The sequence below is a fragment of the Erpetoichthys calabaricus genome, chromosome 2, assembly GCF_900747795.2.
Source record: "Erpetoichthys calabaricus chromosome 2, fErpCal1.3, whole genome shotgun sequence".
Taxonomy (NCBI): domain Eukaryota; kingdom Metazoa; phylum Chordata; class Cladistia; order Polypteriformes; family Polypteridae; genus Erpetoichthys; species Erpetoichthys calabaricus.
The window spans coordinates 203917361-203941041 of record NC_041395.2 but is presented as its reverse complement, the minus strand read 5'-3'; positions in this window follow the sequence as shown (position 1 = coordinate 203941041).

The following is a 23681-nucleotide window of genomic DNA, read 5'->3' as shown; positions in this document are numbered from 1 at the left end:
TGCAATGCTGAACACCATGTCCGTTCAGTGAGGAAACCCATGTCTTCATTTAAACATTGATTGGTTAAAAATATATTATGCCTGTTTTATAAGTGGCTGCAATGTAGTGTCATTCCTTTCAAGTGCTGACGAGTGCCAGACAAGTATGGTCACACTGCTTGTGAACCCGCTGTTAGCTGTGGTGTACTTAACAAAGCAGCTGCTGGACACAAAGTCAGCAGTGGTCCCCTGTAGGCCTGATAAGCACTCTGAGATTCCAGCACTCTAGTTTAGCTTTGTAATGAAGTGAATACCAGGTGCAATTGGACACCCCAGAGTCTGAGAGGACTGAGTGTGGCCAATCACATGGGTTTTTAAAACCAGAACCCCCTGGGGTCCTTGTATCATTCAGGATTATTTTACTGCCCTTTGACCTTTCCCTAGAGCTTACACTGCAAATTATTCAGATGGCACTTTCCTCATCTCTGCTCCTAAAAATACCCCAGCGCACCTGCTGCCCTCACCTGTCTGACTGTGACAGACAGCTGCAAAGCAAGCAGCAGAGCACTAATTCTGGAGCAGGCGTGAGAGCCAGGGTGGGCCAGAATTGGCAGGTAAAGAGGATGAGTAATAGGCTACAGCCTCCTCTACACAGAATTGATTCCTGCACTGCACATCTCTTTTTAATTCATTCCAAAAAACAGCTTTATTATAATGCAGTGTCATCCAAGCATCCCAAATAAAGAAACTGAATAAGGGGTTGTATAATTGTATCTGAAAATAATTACATTTTTCTGTCATGGTGGCTTCCCACACATATTAAATAATGTCGTCCATCTTTCACAATCAAAGGTATTTTTACCTAAAATCAATAGGAATTTTCCATCTACACACATGACTTGTGTATGCTGGTCGTTTTTAAAGAGCTAAGACCTGGCAACTTTCGCTTCTCTATGCTAGTGCCTGCTGTGGTTAAAATCCCAACCCAGAAACCCCAAACCAGAGGAAGCAAAAGTGCAGAAACAGGGTGAAAAGGGATGGAGTTTGGAAAGGGGGGTTTCAGGAAGAGTCCAGTTATTTGTGCTTTGGTTGAGAGTTACCATCAGGCCTGGCAGTGATTTCTTCTCCCATCTCAGTTGGTTGACTCATGCAATTAATAACATTTTAGAGTGTTTATGCAGGATAAGCATTCTGAAGCTTCTGCCTTCTAACACAGAGGAAAACAGTTTTCATACTTATCAAAAGTAGTAAAAAGGTCCTAACTGGCTCAAAATTATCAGGGTGATGCAAATCTGGCCTTTCTCTTACGAGTGGGAGTAAAAGCATTTTTTCAATTTTACTAATTTAGTAAACTACTCCTAACTTCACCAGGATTTAGGCACACGCGTGAGCTGTCATAGCTTGCTGTGAGCCATTAGAAGATGAAATTCAGGCAGAGATTGGCACACATTACCGGAAAAGGTAGAATGTTTTGGAAATGCTGGACAACAAAAAACTACTAAAAGGATATCAGTTTAAGAGAGGTGGATTAATATTTGTAACAAACCTTGTAAATTACATGATTGATCAATCTATACAGAGAAGCCATGGTTCTGCCAGGTGAAATTAAAGTTTTGGTAACGTTTCCAGGAAAATCACAACTTTGCAATAGCAATGATCTGAGTATGTCATAAGTAACCGTTTCTTGAACTTTGCGCCAATCTTTAAATGCTTTTACAACTGTAAGGTAATACACAGATTTATACATTTTCCCATGAAAACATAGGGTAATGTTAAAACAAGCTGCATTCATGCAAATTGGCACATACATAAAGATTATTTCCCCAAGTGTGAATGAGCACACATATGTGAATTGCAAGTGATATCACAGTATGAACACATAGGTGGTCATGGGTGCAAACTGTATTGCAGTAGCCAGCATATTACCCTGAAGATAAGTAAGGCTGGACAGGTGAATGAGATCAAAATGTCAAAGGAAGGTTTAAGAAGGCAGATGGAGACTCCTGTGGCACTGGATAAATTGAGCTTTGTAGAAGGTAAGAGCAGTCATGGAGAATGGCGCTGCACATGAGAGTGAAAGACAATTGTGACATTGGAAGAGTAAAAGTATCTTCAGAAACAGCACAAGGATGGCTGTGCTTAGTTTCAGTAACTTTTACTTGACTAGGAGATTTAGAGAGACGCTGCCTCGTACTTTGGCATATTTTGCATTTAGACATGGACTAGAAGGTTATTTCGCTCACTTCAATGGAGTCCAAATTCAAACAGAGGAAGTCATTGTGTCTGAAATGCACAGATTATAGTTTACATATGTCACAGTGGTCCAAGCAATGAATCTGAGTACCTTGCTCCTGTATTTAAAACAACAGATAGGGCTTAGAACAGGTTGATCAGAAAAGTAGAGCTTATGACACAAACAGCAGGAAAAATATGTTTTTAACATAGGCAACCATGTCACCAGAAACCACATTATAGACATGAAGGCATTGTAATTGGTACATAAGACATAATATTACCACATCAATAAAATGTTTAAATGATAAAATGGGGAGGCACGGTGGCGCAGTGGGTAGCGCTGCTGCCTCTCAGTTGGGTGATCTGGGGACCTGGGTTCGCTTCCCGGGTCCTCCCTGCGTGGAGTTTGCATGTTCTCCCCGTGTCTGCGCGGGTTTCCTCCGGGCGCTCCGGTTTCCTCCCACAGTCCAAAGACATGCAGGTTAGGTGGATTGGCGATTCTAAATTGGCCTTGGTGTTTGTGTGTGTCCTGCGGTGGGTTGGCACCCTGCCCAGGATTGGTTCCTGCCCTTTGTTGGCTGGGATTGGCTCCAGCAGACCCCCGTGACCCTGTGTTCGGATTCAGTGGGTTGGAAAATGGATGGATGGATGGATGATAAAATGAAAAAAACGTCACCTTCCCTGTCTGTTTTGTTCAGGTCTATCCAGTGTTGTTTTTTTCTTATTTTAGCTCATTACTAACAAACTGAATGGTTAAGTTTGAAATGAAATCTTCCCAACAGTTAAATAATAAGAGCCAGTTTAATTCAAAAATATAATGTATACAAAACAAACACAGGCAAAATCCAGCCAGGAGTTCAATTTGATTCAGTTGTACTTACTTCAAAACATGTTTACACACACAAGAGTGAGATTTACAGTAAACAGACAAAGAATATTATTAAGGTCGTGTTTCAGTAGACCTACACACCTTTTTATTGTCTCTTAAACTGTAATAAACAATTAAAATCAGTAGGCTTCCTTTATTTGTAGCGTTAGATCATGTGAGGGTTCAGTGTTCTGCTACTTTTTCGTGCAATCTGATCATTTATGGCTTCAGAAGACAGCACCTTTACATCCAGGTTGTCTGCTGTCAGCACTTCTTATAATTAATTTGTATTGTATAATTATCACATGAGATTTAAATGATTTGCACTTTTATTTTTCTAGAATTTGGTCTGGACAGATTTTTGTATTTTGCAAGTTTATATCCTTTTAATCTGATTCTGTTAGATCATGGTATAGTGCTACATTACACCCTTAGAGACTGGCCCAGGTAGATTTATGCACTAGCCTTTGAATTTAGTTTTTGGTTTCTTCAGTTTAAACTCCTTGTATTCTGACACACCTAGATTTCCATTTCACAGTTACCTGATTCTGTAGAATCAGTGTCCTGTAACCCAACCACCATCATCATACTCTGATCCAGTTGGATCTCTGTATCTCTCCTTTGGATGTAAAACCCAATCTTGTCAGATCAAAATATACTCCTGTGTTACTAGAGACTGAGCCAGTGAGATTTCTTAATAATTAGAGAAAGACCCAGTTTTTATCTTAGTGTTATGTTTTCTGTAGCCAGAGCTCAATATTCTTCAGGTGTACCTTATTATATTATAATCTTGTTAGTTTACTGTTTCCTATTCTCCCTCCCCTTTACCTTCACACCACTATCACCAAGGTCTGATCACAACCTTCTCCTATGCAGTTTTATAACTTTTGAATCTAATTATGACAGTTCATAGCATTCATTTGCATTAGACACTATGAGAATAATTTTTGTTAGGTCCCTGCACCCTACAGTTTTATCCTGAAAATGCACTTATTTAATGACTAGTCCTGGCAGATTTGTCTGTCTTTTAGCTACATATGTCTTCACAAAGAGGGATGCTGCAAGATGCTGAGGGTGATCGCTTCATGAAAACATACTGTTGGTAACTGTAAGAAACTCTGAGGATTACTTATATGTTACGCACTTTCACATCTCAGTCCTCACCTGAATTGCCATTTCTTTTCACTGCAGGCAGCAGAAGTGGTCTGGAGACATGGCAAAGCCACTGTTCCCTAAATGACTGGTTTAAGCAAGTTTGCGATGAGTTTGCATAATCGAAAGTTCAAGCCTTGGTCTGGACACTTCTCTGCAAGAGCTTTAGGGGTTTGGCGGTCATGCGAGGTTCAAACCAGCTAGGGAGAAGCTGCATTTTCCCAAGCCCTGTGCCTAAAATATACTTCTTTAGGCTTACAAAGCAAGCTTTTATTTTTTTAAACATTAAAGCACACACATCTTGGGAATGAAGCAGAATTTAATGACAGCCTGTGAGGGTCAAAGCAGCCAAAGGATATAGATTGAAAGTATACAGTATTTATATAGGACCTTCACATTCTGAAGATTCCCAAATTATGCTCCATGACTGGATGAGAATTTTACTTTTATAATAAAATACAAGCTCCTAGTACACATCTTTTAAATCTTTATTAAACTTCATATATGAATCAAATGTTTGGCATGTGGGAGGAAACTGGAATCCTCATAGAAAACTCACACAGACGTAGAAAAGTGCAAAGTTCACACAGACAGTAGCCCAGGTCCCTGGAGTTATGCTAGTTACTAGTGTGCCACACATGAATTTTTATGGGTTGTATTTATCTCTATAGTATAAGTAAAATGAAAAGTGTGCCTGATAGTTTGTTACTTAATAAAGAAAAAATTAAGAATGGAATTTTGTTAAGTTTTAGTGGCATTTCCAGGATAGCACAATTCAAAACATAGCCTATTAATATTATTTGTTCATCATTTAAAAAAATGACAGCCCTTAATTCGCAGTAATGTACAATACAAAATACAAACTGGCAATCAACTTACTAACAGGTATGATTTTTGTATTACAACAACATGCACACTGTATACACATTTTTCAGGTTAGGAAATGAACAAAAGGCTGCAAAGAGTTGGGGATGAGCTTGGTTGAGTTGAATTACAGAGGCTGTGGTGGGTAGAATGGGGAGCCAAAATACTAACCTCAGTGGTAGACAGATTTCTTCGGTGATCCCCATGTGAGAATAATGTCATTCCCTGCACCCTTGAATGATACTGGATTTTTTTTAATGATGTCAGATCTGCAGTTTGTACTATTCACACTGGTTTTGTTTCTTCAAATCTTTCTCTAAATTCTCGTAGTTCCATCTAAATACCTGTTCCAGTGTCCCATACCCATCAAGAACTTTTAAACAAATGTTCAGAAAGGCTGCTTTTGTGAATCGAGTGGCAGTGATTTTCGCGGTTCAGCAAAAGGACTGTTAGAAGTTGCCTAGGTCATTACACTATACAGTTAAAGAATGTTCATCAAAGCAAAACATTTCACTAAGTTATAGTTGGTAAATAAATCCATAGTCAGAAACAAAACTTTTTAAGAAAATGGTTTGGTGAAAAACTACCTTTTCTAGCTTGTAATATAGTTCAGATCTTACTTTAACTGCACAGCTGTCTTATATAACATGGACTATGTTGCTGGCACAGACTCACAATCTTTTATAACATGGACTATGTTGCTGGCACAGGCTCATGTCACTTGCCTTTCGTGCCAAGTAACCATGTAGCATCAGAGCCACTGGTCACAAGAAATGGTGGTGTCCATGAAAAAAATTATCTCAGAACATGGCATTAATAATGACATCACCACCATAATAATATAATTCTAAACAATAATAAATCAAAATGAAAACTTTTTTGTCTATTCTTTACACACTCCATAGATTAGCAGTTCTTTTTCAAAGTCTGCTTAACCATGACTGTTACTAAAGTGCAGAATCAGCCTTTGAGGACAGCAAGTTTAAACTTATACTCAAGCAACTTCTGATATCTCCAGCTTTATTTAGCATACTCAAGGATGAGCAGCAGTAGGGAACGCTTTGTTTATGCTACTGACTTAACTAAAAATGTAATTTACCAGGAACAGCTACATTAACATGCATTGCTTGATATACAATATGTTTTTGTCAATTTGACAATGTTTCATTTGTTTGAATAGTTTATGGATAGAGTGATACTTAAAGAGGAAAGCGAGACCTGCATGATCAAGTTCATGTTCAAACTGATTTTCATATGTGTATGGTACAATGAAATTCTTACTTGCATGTCTCCCACACAGTGTTACAAGGTTACTAATGAGATTATAGCCCAGGGACAGCTTACGATAGCGAATTTGCCCAAAAAAATAGCCCAATGCCTGAGGAAGACAAAATGACACACTGGAAAGCTTGCAGTGTCAGAGTGAGAGTGTCAGGTACATACCATCAAAACCCAAGGATTCCTCCTCAGAGATTTTACAACAGTAAAGAACATATACAAGTGTGAATAGTAAGGAAAGAGGTGCCAGATGGATGAAAAACATAGTAAAAATTAATTGGTGGCAGGGTTGAAGAATAGCTGAAAATAGCATTTTGCTTTAAAAAAGTAGGGAATAAAGGACAACCTGTGATAGCCCATTTTTTCCCATGGACAGCGATCAAAAATAGCCGAATTGGGTGAGAAAACTGCTGACCTGACAACACTGCTCTCACAGAGTAGTGCCAGTAGCACCATATTAACAAAGACAATGATTATAATACAGACAATGAATACAACATCAAATATTAAATGCAATGTTATACAATGTATATACAAACATTCGTGCACTTGTAGGTATAAATGACTGTTGAGTAGCCTTATGATTCAAGAATGTCTCTAAATTCAGTGGCATGTATGGCAATGGCCCAGAACCATTTTCCACAAGGGAGGAAGGAGAAAAGTGACTAAACAGGATTGGAAGGTTTTCAATAATACTGTTTGCTGTTCTAAATCAAGTGTGTGTTAAGGGAGCTGAGTGCCAATAATATTCAGTTTTGGCTTCACCATTATGTACTTTGTGGTGCTTAGCTGTGCAGGTGCTATACCAGAATATACAGCCAATGAGGACCAATAGAAAGTGGTAAGCATTAGTGAACTTTGTTAACAAGAGCTGAAATATGTTGTGCTTACTTCACTTCAACAGTGATGGTGACATTAGGAAATTTAAAGCTGTTGACCTGGTCCATAGCATCTCCTACAATACAGATTGGGGTATTTTCTTCTGATTACTTCCTGAGTTGTATTACCAAATGTATGTTTTTTTCTGCCATTAAGGTTGAGATTGCTGTGCTGTAATAACTGACAGAAGACGAATCTATTTTCTGTAAGCTATCATGTCTTTGTTCTTGATCAGGACTTCAATTGCATCATCAGTAGGTTGTATCATGGAAGTGAAACTCTGGCTGAGCTTGACCATGTAGTCAAGGATGAACAAGGAATACAAAAAAGGCCTCATCAAGCAACCCTGTTGGATGTCTGTGTTAAGGATCAGTGTGAAGGAAGTGATACTAAGCAAAGATAGAAAGATAATCAGAACTTTTTTTGTCCCTAGGGAAATATTTGGCTTTTTACAGAAGCTCATTAACCTTCCTAGTGTTAAACCCGATTGTCACTCAGGCTGTGAAAACATTGCTAAAAGTGTTAGTCCCGAGTGTCACTCAGGCAGCAGTATAGGCACGTCTCGTGTAAGAGTTAGACGTTATAGGCGTGTCTTACGTAAGCATTTAGCACAAGCGTTATCTTTGCATAATAACAGAATGGTGTGTAGTGGAGGGCCAGGGCCCTTACCTGTGCTGGGATGCCCTGATTATGGAAGCATTGGGGGAAGAGAGTATTTTCAAGACTATTTCTCCTCTGGACAGACAGAGGGCAGCCCCCTTGGTTTCCAATGGGGCCACAGGTCATGAGCATAGAAGCTCAACTCTGTTGGGGCCCGTGGACACAGCCTGGGGGCACATGGACATTTGCAGGGCACTATTTGGGCCCTTCAGCAAGACCCTTAACCTGCAATTGCTGAGCGCTTTGAGTAGTGAGAAAAGCGCTATATAAATGCAAAGAATTATTATTATTATTATTATTTGGCTACACTTCCGCCACACCTGGAAGTGCTACCGGAAGAAGCTCGTTGGGCAACTGGAGTCCTTCCAGGTGCCCTATAAAAAGGGGCCAGTCACCAGGAGTCAACAGCCAGAGTCAGGAGGAAGAGGACAAAGCCTGTCTGGAGGACTGGAGATGGCGGCAAAGGGACTGTGTTGTTGTTTTACCTTGGTGCTGTAAAATGCACTTGTAAATAAACCGTGTGCTGGGTGGACTAAAACCTGTGTCATGCCTGTCTGTGTCGGGGTTAGGGCAGCTGTACGCCCCCAGGCATCACAGTGTCTGGTAAGAAACGTTTTTCAGCAGCCCAGGTGTTGCATACCCTTAACAGTGAAGAGCCTCTCATCAGCAGTGATGACAAAGTGAACCTGTCCTCAGGCAGTGAATTTGAAATGGACAGGGAAACTGAAAGCGATTCCGATGAATTTGAAACTGATGTTTGTGTTTGAGTTTCTGTTGATGCTGCTTTAAATAAACCAGTACCACCTTGTTTTGATTTTGTGCGACAGCCAGGAATAAAACAGAACATTGACAGCCAAGATCCACTTACTTGAATTTATTTCATGATGACGATGTGATCAAAATATTGTTGTTGAGATAACCGTTATATTGAACAGTGATGGATAAATGACTGTATACCTAGCAGTTTTCCTGTTCAAACATTATTACTCTTATTATCATTATTATTATTATTATTTGGATCATTATTATACTTTTAGCACTTCTGACTTTGTACTTTTAGTATTTTGCACATTTTTGACAGTACTGTATGTATGGTATTAGCATTATTCTCCATTTCATATTATTATTATTATTATTCTTTATTATTGTTATTTGTATCATTATTATACTTTTTACACTTCTGACTTGTAGCATGTTGCATGTGTTACAGTAGAAAGATGAGATTTAATAAAAATTTCATTTTTCAAGCCAAAATATGCTATGTTTTTTACATGCTTTTAAAAAAAACGCTAAGGGGGTTAGGTAGATAGATAGATAGATAGATAGATAGATAGATAGATAGATAGATAGATAGATAGATAGATAGATAGATAGATAGATAGATAGATAGATAGATAGATAGATAGATAGATTCAGATTCTCAGATCTAAAATAGGCATACTGGTTGATTCAGAGGGCAACATTTTTTTAACTTTTGCAGAAAAATGGATGGGAGTCTGTCAGTGTTTATGTAACTTGAAATCTATTCTAATCTTCATGACCCCACTGTTCACCTACCAAGCTGTGAAAACAAACACTCCAGAGAGACCAGTTCCTTGTTTTTGCTGGTGTTAACTTGCTTTCTGCACCAAGAAAGAAAGTTCTCCACCTGACTCCTGTTCTTTGCCTCATCCCCCTTACTGATACACCCCATAAATGCAAAATCATGTGAGAATTTCTGCACGTAACATAACCTGGTGTAATATTTATAGTCAGAGATATACAGAGTAAAAAGATAAAGGGACAGGTCTGTTCCTTGTGATGCACCAGTGTTGCTCACATCCGTATCAGAAACACAGTCCTTAAGTCTCACAAATAACGGTCTGCCTGACAGGTTACTATCCAGGATACCATCAGCTCATTCACCTGCATATCTCTGAATTTACCCCTTAACATGGATGGCTCGATGGTATTGGAGGCATAGGAGAATTTAAAAAACACAACCCTAACAGTGCTGCCAGCTTTGTCCAGGCGAGAATAAGCCTTGTGGAGCAGATAGCTAATTGTATCCTCTACTCCAACCTGTGTCCAAACTGTGGTGATTCCAGGTGGTCTACCACAAGAGGACTTATATAGTCCAGGACCAGCCACTCAAAGGTCTTCATGATGTGAAATGTAAGTGCCACTGGTCTTATTCTCATTACGTGCTTGCCTTCTTTGAAATAGGAACAATGCAGGGTGCTTTCCATACAGCAGTGCTTCCTGACTTCCTGGAGCCATAGGGACAGACTGAACAGGTGACAGAGGATACCACAAAGTTGGTCAGCAAAGGCCTTAAGAACTCGAGAAATGACTCCATCTGGTCCTGCAGATTTTCCCATGGGTAGCTTCCTCAGCACAAATTATAACTGCAATGTCAGAATGATTCATCATTAAAGTGTTAGTAACACAATGAGTCATTTTCATTTCTGAGTCCAATTTGTAGAGAGAGAAACATAAACATTAATAGGATGATATAACTTAATTCCCTGGACAAATAACATGGTCAAACTCCAACAACCACAATTTCAATAATTAAATTACAAACTGTATTTTTAACTACAATATGCTCGCTTTTACACCATTCCTCATTCACACAGATGACTAGTCCCCCACCTGTCTTTTTTCACACCATATATGGTCACTGTCAGCTTGAATAAGAAGAAATCCATCCAGCATTAAATCAGCGTCAGGTATATCAAGTTTAAACCAGCTCTCCATAAAACACAAAATGCTGCTCTTCCTGTATGCACTCTGTTCAAACATTGCCCAATGCAATCAATGACAGACCAGTTCTGAATCCTTTTCACCTTGCTTTTATTCTTGCGTCAGTACATCTTTGTCTTCATACAAACAGCTCTTGCGGTACAGGGAAACTAAGCTGCTTAGAAGCTCGTGATCACAGCTCAAGTAGCTGATTAGAGGAGCATTTAATACACCCCACTTGTATTTTCTCAGTGTCTCTTACATTTTCTGGTGTTGCAGACATAATGTAGCCTCCTGGTCCTCTTTGCAAGTCCTCCCAAGTTCACGGCCCATTCGAAGGTTGTCAAGACAACCAGGCACATTTATTTGTGTTGAGTGCAGATTATTGGTAAGTTTAAAATCCATTTATCCAATTTCTAGTGGCTAGTATCTGTAACCAGCCAGAAACCAGATCAAATCTGATCATAGTTATGACTAGTAACTAGTCAAAAGTTCAGAAACAAAAAGAAAGACAGAGCGCACCTGAAGCTTCTGGAAAAAAAGCTGCTGTTTGTGGCATTGCATTTTTTATTGTCCAGGTACAGTATGCCGTGATGCTATAAAGTGGAAGTTATATGGCACCCATGCTGCACTTGCTGTGCAAGTATGCAAGCTAGAGGTGGTGTAAACTGTCTGCAGTACTGCTTTTAATGTGTGCCAGCACCAGTCTGCCAATGCATTTCATCACAACTGGAGTGAGTGCTACCAGTAAATAGTTTTAGTCTTCACAGGCTGTTTTCTATTCTATAATGCAAAGCATGGGTAACACTTTTAACTTTTTGCTGTTTTCATTTAGATTCAGCTTTATAGAAGAAATTTGCAAAAACTTATAACTCATTCATACAATAAGTACATCTGTTAATTATTATTAAATATAAGGGTGTGTCTGGAGTTAGTTAAATGTGTGGAATCACTCTGGAAAAGAATACTCTCAATTTTTAAAAAATATTTAACTCTTACTTAGTAATATAACCAAATGAACAAGAGTTAGATATGACATTTCAAGGCCACAAGTTCAAATCCTTGTCCTAACCTGTTGACCCCTTGCAGATCATGCAACATGCTGACACTTCAATTGCTAAAACATGAAGCTCCATAAATAGAGTATTTCTGTTCTGTTCTAAGAACAGTCCTCCACTGTGCTGAAAGAAAATGTCATGAGAAGGCCAAGGTTATCGTAGTTGTCTCTTTTACACCAAGTAAGTATCTAGTTATATGTTATTCAGTGCGATGTTTGCCAAAATTGTACATGGAGTTCTAGAGCACCACTTTTAGATCCATTTGCAATTTTATTTTTTGACAGAAAATTTTTTTGTGACTACACTCATATATCTTTTATCTTTGGACATTTGCTGTACTCCGTACATACCCAGCATCTCTAAATTACCTTTATTAAAGGAAAGGTTTAGTATTTTCCATGGTATAGATAAATTTATTCTGATTTTTAAAAATACAATGTCTCTTCTTGTGGTTTAACTTAACTTATCCTTTAAGCTTTATTAACAAATTAGAGACACTAAGTAATGAATATCCTCTCTACTCTGCTGATGCAAAACTGATTTAATTGCTACTCTTATTGTCTTCTTACATTTTATTCGAACAGCTGCTTTAATGGCAGTTTTTCATAAACTAACTCCACTAAAATTAATTCTTCAAAAAGAATATGGAGGCATAGATAAAAAATGGTTTAGGACTAAATTTCACACAGGGAATTATAGATACCTAAAATAAGTTACCAGGTAGTGTGCTTAACATTAGTACTTTGGAAACTGTTGGACTGAATGAAATTTTCTCATCATAATTATACTAATGATGCAAAATACTGTAACCCATGTAGATAATGGGGCTTAAAAAACAAAACAAATAAATAAAAAGACCCTTCTACCAAAACAAAACAAATGAAAATCCAGAAACGTAATATAATTATGATTAAATAAGAATGTATTCATTTAATTCTTTCTTAAAACACAAATCAAGACATTGTACTTGCATAGCTGCACTGGGTTTTCCCTTGAGTGCTCATGGCAGCATATTGGTTTCTTTCATTTTGTTTTCCTAACTCAGCTTGTCATTCACCTTCTTGTTGATTTGCTCAAAAAATGAATTGGTTGCAATGTTAAAAAGCACAATACCACAGCCTCACCAAGACGGCTGTTACCAGTGGCTCACAGGACAGAAGAACCAAGCTTAATGCTTGTTGCCAGTTGATCTCTTGCTGTCCATTTTTATCACAGTACTCACAGATTAATGATGAGCCAAAATGTATCTGACCATGATCTGTCTATACTTCTGAGGCCACTTAGTGTTTGAGGAAACAAATTATCGTTAAAAGATGATCATTGGGCACTTTTCTTTTTTATTCTTTTTTATATTAGCTTTACTGTATCATAGTAATGCATGACATTTAATAATTCTACTAGAACACATTGACAGTATTAATTTCTTCAATTTTTGGCTGCATTTTTTTTGTTTTTGCAATAAGTAAACTCTGCATGGGTGGCATGGTGGCGCAGTGGTAGCGGTGCTGCCTCACAGTTAGGAGACCCAGGTTCGCTTCCCGGGTCCTCCCTGTGTGGAGTTTGCATGTTCTCCCCGTGTCTGCGTGGGTTTCCTCCGGGCGCTCCGGTTTCCTCCCACAGTCCAAAGACATGCAGGCTAGGTGTACTGGCGATTCTAAATTGTCCCTAGTGTGTGCTTGGTTTGTGGGTGTGTTTGTGTGTGTCCTGCGGTGGGTTGGCACCCTGCCTGGGATTGGTTCCTGCCTTGTTGGCTGGGATTGGCTCCAGCAGACCCCTGTGTTCGGATTCAGCGGGTTGGAAAATGGATGAATGGATAAACTCTGTATAGAATTAGATAAATAACAGAATAATTTTTGCCACTAAATACTTAGCAGTCTTCTAAACATTCTGAAGGTTTAATTGCATAAAATCCCAAAGGCCGAGTTAATAAAGTGATCTAAAATATTCCAAACTGGTGTACGTTTTGCCAAAGCTATATTTATAAGATGTCTCCAGGTTCCAGTGTGGTGCTGAGATGTCACTCGGGTCCCAATCCAGGTGATTTGTCATGCGGTGGGTGCAGCAATGTTCCATCAGCGCATGCTCCCAGCCCAACCCAGGTATGTTAAGGCATTTGTGAAAGTTAGTTGAAAGTATAATAATTAAGTGTTGGCAAGTTGATAAGTGACTGCCAATGTTAAGTTTACCAGTAAGAAGACAGTCCCAAAACCCACCTTGCAGTCAGAAATCAGTTCCACATGGCATTCTGACAGTCATTTATTGTAAGTGGACTGTAAACCTTGAATTTGTTGTTAATTTACATGATCAGTGAAATAATGGAGCATTCACAAGAGTCTAGCTCAGAAGTAGTATCAGAAACTGTAACACCTAAACACTTATATTTATGTTATTTTTTCTTTGCAATTTTCTTTGATTTATTATATCTTCTCTTTACAATTCTTTAGTGACTTTGAGCTTATTCAGAGTTTAGTTTCATTTTTGTTTTATGATATAATGTAGGAACAACAACAATTTATTTTTTGTATAGCCCAAGTTCACACAAGGAGTGCCTCAATGGTCTTTAAGAGGACCTGTTCTTTTGACAGCCCCCCCATTCGCCTTAACTCCTTAAGAAGACAAGAAAAAAAAAACCTCTTGTATTGAAAAAAGATGGAAGAAATATTGGGAAAGCCAATTCAGAGAGCGTGCAATGGGTGTCAAAAAATGGAGTCAATACAGTACAATACACTAAATAGAACACAAATAATCCACTTCACAGGTCTAGATGGATACTCAGGAATAAAATGCAGTAGTACAATAGCAATGGTACAAACTACAAAGCAAAATGCAAGAACAGATTATATCACATATGAGGATTCAGAATCAGTGCTGGGCCAGCCAATCAGATAAAAGGACCCTTCCGCCAGATGATTCCAGTGCTGCTTTATCAGAGATGACTTTTCCATAGGTAGGCAAAGAACCACCAAGATCTAAATGTGAGTACCAAGAAGAGGAACAGAGGTCAGTGTTGGTAACAGTTTATAAATGTTATATTATTTACGTATGTTTTAGTGCTAATGACTAACAACAGAGATGCAGTATACACAGTTAATCTGCAGCTCTACTCTAGGTGAACTAAATTGAAGTAGTGAGTCTTTAGCTGGGATTTAAAAGCTGAGACTGATGGGGCATCTCTTATAGTGGCAGGCAGACCATTCCACAGTTTAGGGGCCCTGTAACTAAAAGCTCGACCTCCCACTGTTATTTTATTAATCCTTGGAATCATAAGCAGGCCGTCATCTTCAGATCTTAATGTGCGCTCTGGTTTGTAAGTCATGATAAGTTTAGACAAGTAAGCTGGACCTTGGCCATTTAAGACTTTTGATGTTAAAAGGAGGATTTTGAAATCTGCCCTAAACTTAACCAGGAGCCAGTGTAAGAATTTAAGAACTGGAGTTATGTGTTAGTATTTTCTTGTTTTTGTAATAATTCTTGCAGCAACATTTTGAATTAACTAAATATTGTTATTAATAACAATATAAAATATTGTGATCAGCATCATTCCTTCCAATAATTAACATTTCTGTTTTATCTGTGTTCAAAGACAAGTATTCTCATCCATCCACTCCTTTACATTACTACGACATCTAAGGACAACTTTAGAGAAACATCATTTGGTCTAAAAAAAGATATAACTGGGTTAATTAATGTTATGTTTTCTCATGATAGATCCCTGTGTAAGTATGTAAAGTGAAAACAGTAAAAGTCCAAGTATTGAGCCCTGCAGGACACCATACCTCACTTCTATGTATAATGATGAAGTACTGTCAGCGCATTTCTGTAAGTACCAATATTGATTTGATAAATAAGAACTAAACAATTCAAGGACATTGTCTGTAAGCCCAACGTCAGTTTCCAGCCTGTATAGCAAAACAGAATGGTCAAAGGTGTCAAAAGCTGCACTTAAATATAACAACATAATTACTGTAGAGTTTCCTTCTTCAGAGGATATCAGAATGTCATTTACAGCACTCATTAGTGCCGTTTCTGTACTATGACTAGTATGGAAGCCAGACTGGAATTTCTCAAATAAATAAATTAAGTTGTGACTGAAGCTGATTGGCAACTACATTTTCAAGTATTTTACAGAGAAAGGGTAAATTTGAGATTGGTCTGTAATTATTTAGTACATGTGGGTCTAGGTCTGACTAGTATTACTCTAAGTCTAATAATTATGTTCTAGCATCATGTATTTTATCCATTACATTGCCATTTTATTTTGTTCGTGGGCTCCGTTATTTTGTGGTCTGGTTATTAAGATACTTTTGGCCTTGTCTCTCAGATGTCACAATGCATGATGTCACAGCCACAGTGTTATTTAAGCCTGTGACAGGCAACACTCTTTACTCAAGTTTGTGGATACAATTCAAAAGTCATTTGAGAATGTTACAGTTAATAGATCTTTAATTTGTCCTTGATACCTTTTTTGTGTTAAATAATCTTTGTGTTTCTGGTATTGACCCTGGCTAATGCATTCATCTCCTGGTCATTTTTCCTTACCTATGTGGCCTGTCAATTCCACCATCTTTTGTCAGAACACCCTGCTGCCTAAGAAATATAGCAGGCAAGTAAGTTTCCTTGACCTTTAATGGCTGTGCTGGACTTGAGCTATAGTGACCTGCAGCCTTGTAACAAGCAGCAGAATTGGAAGACCGACCTCAGAAGTAATTGCAGGACTTCATCAAGAAGTAACTCCTTTACACTTTTCCTCCTTTTTTAAGCTTTCCACACTATTTTTTAAATCTTTTGTCTTTACTATCCTTAAACCTTTTTTGGCCATTTATTTCTTTTTATCTTCTACATCTTCTCTTTTAGTCTGCTGTTTGTATTTTGTCTGTTTTCATCAAGTTCAGCTGGCAAAAAGCTTGTCTCATTGCTGTTGTGATCAGTGGACAGATTGTGAGGGAGCCAGGAAAATAGTTGGAGCAACAGCCAGGCTACACCATTTAACTGGCAGTCATCTAGCCACAGAACTTTACTAAAGCAAAAAGAAACTTGCTAAATCTTTGAACTTCACAACACAAATCTTAGCTGGTCTGGCAACCGTTACAGGCACAAAAGGAAAGGGTTATCTCAGTGAGAGCTCCATCTCTATTGGCGGGGTTTCCAGAATGAGAATCTTCCTGGGACCACCCATTTTTATTGCAGCCCAACTGGAACGGGTAAGGCCATCTCAGGGGTGAAAGTGGTTGCTAGGCATCTTCCTGGGACTGACTCTCAGAACTGTGGGTGAAAAATAAGACAGTGTTAGTGACCGTGCCCTCTCTCATCATGGGGTGGAACTGTTTACTTCAACAGAGTCAGGAAGGCGATTCCCCAGCGCTCATGTGTGACACTGTTTATTTGTCCTGGTAAGGTAAACATTTTCCAGTTTTTAGGTCTATTTTATAATATGCCTAACTAGAAGGTTATACCCCTGCCTTAGTCATATGATTTTGTGCCAAGTGGTTCCAATTGTGTTGAAATACAGAAAGATATTGTCCCCCTGATGAATATGAAAACTGACCAACCATAAATAAAAGACTACTATATAATGGTCATACCCTCCCTTTTAGTTTACAAATAATATTGCAGGGTGGATAGAAAAAACAAAAACCTCCAGTTAAGCTGGAGAAAAAACAAAATCTTCAGGGGTTTCAAGGGTAGGAGACCGCCAAGCACCCATTTGGCATTCTAAGTTCTTCTTTCTGCTCTGGTTAGGAGTCACCATCTTTTTCTATATCCTCCAGTCCTCTGCGTCTTGTTCTCTTACACCCACCACCTGCATGACTTCTCTCACCACATCCATAAACCTTCTCTTAGGCCTTCCGCTTTTCCTCTACCTGGCAGCTCTATCCTTAGCATCCTTCTCCCAATATACACAGCATCTCTCCTCTGCACATGTCCAATCCAGTACAATCTTGCTTCTCTGACCTTATCTCCAAACTGTTGTGGCGAGTGGCTGGGGGTGGTACCCAGCCAGGACGCCCAGGAGGACCGAAGGAGGGCTTACGCCTCCTCCAGACCACAAGTGGGTGACCGCCCTGGTGGCTTTGGGGACCACAGGAACAGAGCTTAGAAGCTCAACCCTATAGGGGCCCGTGGTCACTGCCAGGGGATGCCCCAATGCCTGAGGAGCCCTGGCCACACCCGGAAGTGCTGGGGGGAAGAAGACCAGGGACACCCGGAGTGTTTCCGGGTGCGCAGCTGGTATTTCCGCCACACTTGGGAGTGCCGGCAGAAACTAATCAGGAGGCACCTGAAGCACATCCGGGTGTGTATAAAAGGGGCCGCCTCCCTCTATTCAATGGCTGGAGTCGGGTGAAAGAAAGACAGAGCTCGGCAGGAGAGGAGTGGATGCGGACCAGAGGAGAAAGGCATTGTTGAGGGCCTGGACTGAGGGTGATTGGTGCTGTGACACTGGGTTGTGTGTGGCACTTTATTTGTAAATATTGTAAGTAAATGTGTGTTGGGTGAACTAACGATGTCTGCCTGTCTGTGTCCGGGCCAGTTTCCACACTGTCTAACCTGAGATGACCCTCTAATGTACTCATTTCTAAACTTGTCCATCCTTGTCACACCCAAAGCAGATCTTAACATCTTTAACTCTGCCACCTCCAGCTTTGTCTTTTTCTCAGTGCCACCATCTCCAACCCATATAACATAGCTAGTCTTACTTCCATCCTGTAGACCTTTCGCTTCACTCTTGCTGGTACTTGTCTGACACAAATCACTCCTGACACTCTTTTCTACCCACTTCACCCTGCCTGCACTCTCTTCTTAACCTCTCTTCACTACTCCCCATTGTTCTGTAATGTTGATCCCAGGTATTTAAACTCATCCTCCTTTGTCAACTGTACTCCCTGCATTCTCACCAATCCTCTGACCTCCCTCTCATTAACACACATGTATTCTGTCTTGTTCCTACTGACCTTTTTTCCTCTCATCTGTAGAGCATATCTCCACCTCTCCAGGGTCTCCTCGACCTGCTCCCTACTCTCGCTACAGATCATAATGTCACAAACATCATAGTCCATGGGGTCTCCTGTCTAATTTCGTCTGTCTACCTGCCCATCACTATTGCAAATAAGAAAAGGCTCAGAGCCAATCCCTGATGTAATCCCACCAACACCTTGAATGCATCCATCACTCCTACTGCAGACTTCACCACTGGCACAATTCCCTCTTACATATCCTGTACATCTTGTACATATGCCACTCACGACTTCCTCATACAATACCACAACTCCTCTTTAGGCACCCTGTCAAAGGCTTTCTCCAGGTCCAAAAAAATGCAATGCAACTCCTTCTGACCTTCTCTATACTTCTCCATCAATGCCCTCAGAGCAAACACTGCTGCTCACTAATCATCACCTCCCTTCTTAACCTAGCTTCCACAACTCTTTCCCATAACTTCATGCTGTGGCTCATCATTTTTTATCCCTGTAGTTACTACAGCTCTGCACATTCCCATTATTCTTAAAAATCGGTACCAGTACACTTCTTCTCCACTCCTCAGGCATCCTCTCATTTTAAAGGTTTACATTAAACAATCTGGTTAGAAACTCCACTGCCATCTCTACTAAACACTTCTATGTTTCCACAGGTATGTCATCTGGACCAACAGCCTTTCCGTTCTTCATCCTCTTCATCTCTCTTCACCTTGTGCCTTATCTCCTTGTACTCTTGTCTACTTTCTGCATCTCTCTGAACTATCCCACTTCTTTTTCGCCAACCTTTTCCTCTGTATACTCTCCTGTACTTCCCTTTCTTCCTTCCTCTGTCCAGAAGTCACGCCAAGCACCCATCTTGCTGTCACCCTTATTACTTCTGCTGTAATTGCCCAGCTGTGTGGTAACTCTTCACTGCCACACAGTGCCTGTTTTACTTCTCCCTGAACTCAATGTTGCAGTCTTACTTTCTCAACTGCCACCATTTGATCCTTGGCTCTGCCCTCACTCTCCTCCTCTTATTGATTTCCAATGTCATCCTACAGACCACCATCCTATGCTACCTAACTACGCTTTCCCCTGCCACAACTTTGCAGTCTGCAATCGCCTTTAGACTGATCCTTCTCTATAGGATATAGTCTACCTGTGTGCAACTTCCTCCACTCTTGTACATCACCCTGTGTTCCTCCCTCTTCTTAAAACACGTATTTACCACAGCCATATCGATCCTTTTTGCAAAATCCACTACCATCTGACCTTCTTCATTCCTCTTCTTGACACCATACCTACTCATCAATTACTTATCTCCTTTGTTCCCTTCAGCAACATGTCCATTGAAATCTGTTTCATTCACCACTCTCTCTCCCTTGGGTACACTCTCCACCACATCATCCAACTTTTCTTTCTCATCCATTGCACACCCAACTTGCCAGGCATATGCACTAACAACATTCATCATCACACCTTCAACTCCAAAACACACTATGTAAAAGATATACTGTTCCTTCAAGATAACCCCTACTCCAGTTCTCTTCCCATCCACACCATGAGAAAACAATTTGAACCCACCTCCCATACCTTCCCTTCCATTTAATCTCTTCATCAGCTAACTCCCCTTACCAGTCATACTGCCAACATTCAAAGTTCCTAACCTGACATCCACTCTCTTTACCTTCCTCCTTTTCCTCCTGGCTCTGGACATACCTTCCCCCTCTTCATCTCTTTCTTCAGCCAACAGTAACCCCCATTTCTGCCAGCACCCTATTGGCTAACAGTACTGGTGGTGGCCGTTGTTAACCTGGGCCTCGACCAATCCAGTATGGAAATTTGTATTGTTGTCCGCATATTGATCTTGCAAAATTTTACATCGGATTCCCTTCCTGATGTAATCCTCCCCATTTATTCGGGTTTGGGACCGGCACAAAGAAACACTATTTTCTTAAGGCACCCGCCTTCATTCCAGCATCACAGATAGATGCACAGGCTTCAGTCAGGTGGTGGTGGTACAAAACGCCACCACGGAAAAACTAGAAAAAGAAAGTATAGAAAATTACAGATTAGTAAAGAATGCAAATCCCCAAACAGTATGATAATTCAGTGCCCACATAGTCTATTAAGAGTACAACTAAAATATAGCTACATAAAAGCCAAATTAAAAAAAATTGTTTGTTAGCATTTTTCTTAAATGTTCAACAGTATTAGCCTGGTGAATCTCTATTGGTAAACTAACAGCAAAAGTACTTCTTTGACCTACAACTTCGTCCAGTTAAAGAATTTAATAGTATGGATGTGCTTCCAGTTCTAAGGCTATCAAGTACTGAAATGCTGATAAGACCCCAGTGGGAGTAAGCAATCTTAAAATGTACCATCTGAGGTGAAAAGGATGTTTATCTCAAATGTTTTTGCTTTTGAAGATACCTTCCAGGATTACTTCAACAGATTAAGGATTCTAAGTTAATAAGTGTTTCCTGTGTTTATATTAAGTGATCAGTTTATAGTACTGGGCCAGGTTCTGGCTGTATGATGTCATTAGAAATGAACTGTAAGGAGTGATATTAGTGTCAACAAAATCGGTTAACCATCATATTTTTAGTTAATCCTGACTTGTACTCAGACATAGCCACTGTCACACTCAGGGCTGCATCCTCCAAGTGCTAGTTATCCTTAGCAGTGCCTCCCACTTATGTGTTCACCGAGGTCATTTTGCCCTAATTGCGGGTCTACATAAAGAGGTTTCTAATCTTTACACTTTGCTCACTCTTCTTTCATGTTCTTATTTCTAGTTCTTCTGGTCTGTTTTTGAATTCCTTGCCTTTGACGTAAAGCTTTATTTTTTTACTTTCTTTTTTGTCTAGGGTTTATAGGTGTTTGCTCATTTGTCCTTTTCAATATGAGATCACTTGTTCCTTTATATCTGTTGTTTTACTTAGTTATTAGTCTAATTTATGGATCTGTATAAAATTTAGGCTCTCCAAGAAAATTATTTTAAGGTTAGTTGTCTGGTATTTATTACCTTGTGAAAAACTATGTTTGTACGTAATTTTATAAGAAGTACAGTCATATGGAAAAGTTTGAGAACCCCTCTCAGCCTGCATAATAATTTACTCTACTTTCAACAAAAAAGATAACAGTGGTATGCCTTTCATTTCCTAGGTACATCTGAGTACTGGGGTGTATTCCGAACAAAGAACAAAGTGAAGCAGTATTTAGTTGTTTGAAATTAAATCAAATGTGAAAATCTGGCTGTGCAAAAATTTGGGTACCCTTGTAATTTTGCTGATTTGAATGCATGTAACTGCTCAATACTGATTACTTACAACACCAAATTGGTTGGATTAGCTCGTTAAGCCTTAAACTTCATAGACAGGTGTGTCCAATCATGAGAAAAGGTATTTAAGGTGGTCAGTTGCAAGTTGTACTTCCCTTTGACTCTCCTCTGAAGAGTGACAGCATGGGATCCTCAAAGCAACTCTCAAAAGATCTGAAAACAAAGATCGTTCAGTATTATGGTTTAGGGGAAGGCTACAAAAAGCTATCTCAGAGGTTTAAACTGTCAGTTTCAACTGTAAGGAATGTAATCAGGAAATGGAAGACCAAAGGCACAGGTGCTGTTTAACCCAGTTCTGGCAGGCCAATAAAAATATAGGAGTGGCATATGCGCAGGATTGTGAGAATGGTTACAGACAACCCACAGATCACCTCCAAAGACCTGCAAGAACATCTTGGTGCAGTTGGTGCATCTGTACATTGTTCTAAAATTCAGCACAATTTGCACAAAGAATATCGGTATGGCAGGGTGATGAGAAAGAAGCCCTTTCTGCACTCACGCCACAAACAGAGTCACTTGTTGTATGAAAATGCTCATTTAGACAAACCAGATTCATTCTGGAACAAAGTGCTTTGGACTGATGAGACAAAAATTGAGTTATTTGGTCATAACAAAAAGCGCTTTGCATGGAGGAAGAAGAACACCGCATTCAAAGTAAAATACCTGCTACCTACTGTCAAATTTGGTGGAGGTTCCATCATGCTGTGTGGCTGTGTGGCTAGTTCAGGGACTGGGGCCCTTGTTAAAGTCGAGGGTCGGATGAATTCAACCGAGTATCAACAAATTCTTCAGGATAATGTTCAAGCATCAGTCACAAAGTTGAAGTTACGCAGGGGTTGGATAGTTCAACAAGACAATGACCCAAAACACAGTTTGAAATCTACAAAGGCTTTCATGCAGAGGGAGAAGTACAATGTTCTGGAATGGCCATCACAGTCCCCTAACTTGAATATCATCGAAAATCTATGGGATGATTTGAAGCAGGCTCTCCATGCTCACCAGCCATCACATTTAACTGAACTAGAGAGATTTTGTGTGGAAGAATGATCAAAAATACCTCCATCCAGAATCTAGACACTCATCAAAGGCTATAGGAGGTATCTAGAGGGTGTTATATTTGCAAAAGGAGGCTCAACTAAGTATTGATGTAATATCTCTGTTGGGGTGCCCAAATTTATGCACCTGTCTAATTTTGTTATAATGCATATTGCATATTTTCTGTTAATCCAATAAACTTAATGTCACTGCTGAAATACTACTGTTTCCATAAGGCATGTCATACTGTATATTGAAAGGAAGTTGCTACTTTGAAAGCTCAGCCAATGATAAACAAAAATCCAAAGAACTAAGAGGGGTTCCCAAACTTTTCCATATGACTGTACAAATACACATTGAAATTGATAAAAAGTTACAAAAATTTCTTGAATTTTCCAAACTCCTTTTTTTAATTATTATTTCATTATTCTGTTTTGTGTATGTGTTTTGTTCAGTTTTTTTTTAATTCCATATCCTGGTAGTACAAATTAACTATAAAGATTCTTTCGATCATGAATCATTACATGTACCTCCTTACTCTCTTCATGTTCAACTATACCATTGGAATTAAATCCATGACACAACCCAACTTGCATTGCAGTTCAGGCAATAATTTACAAAAATGGAATAAAATTAATGCAACACATGGGATT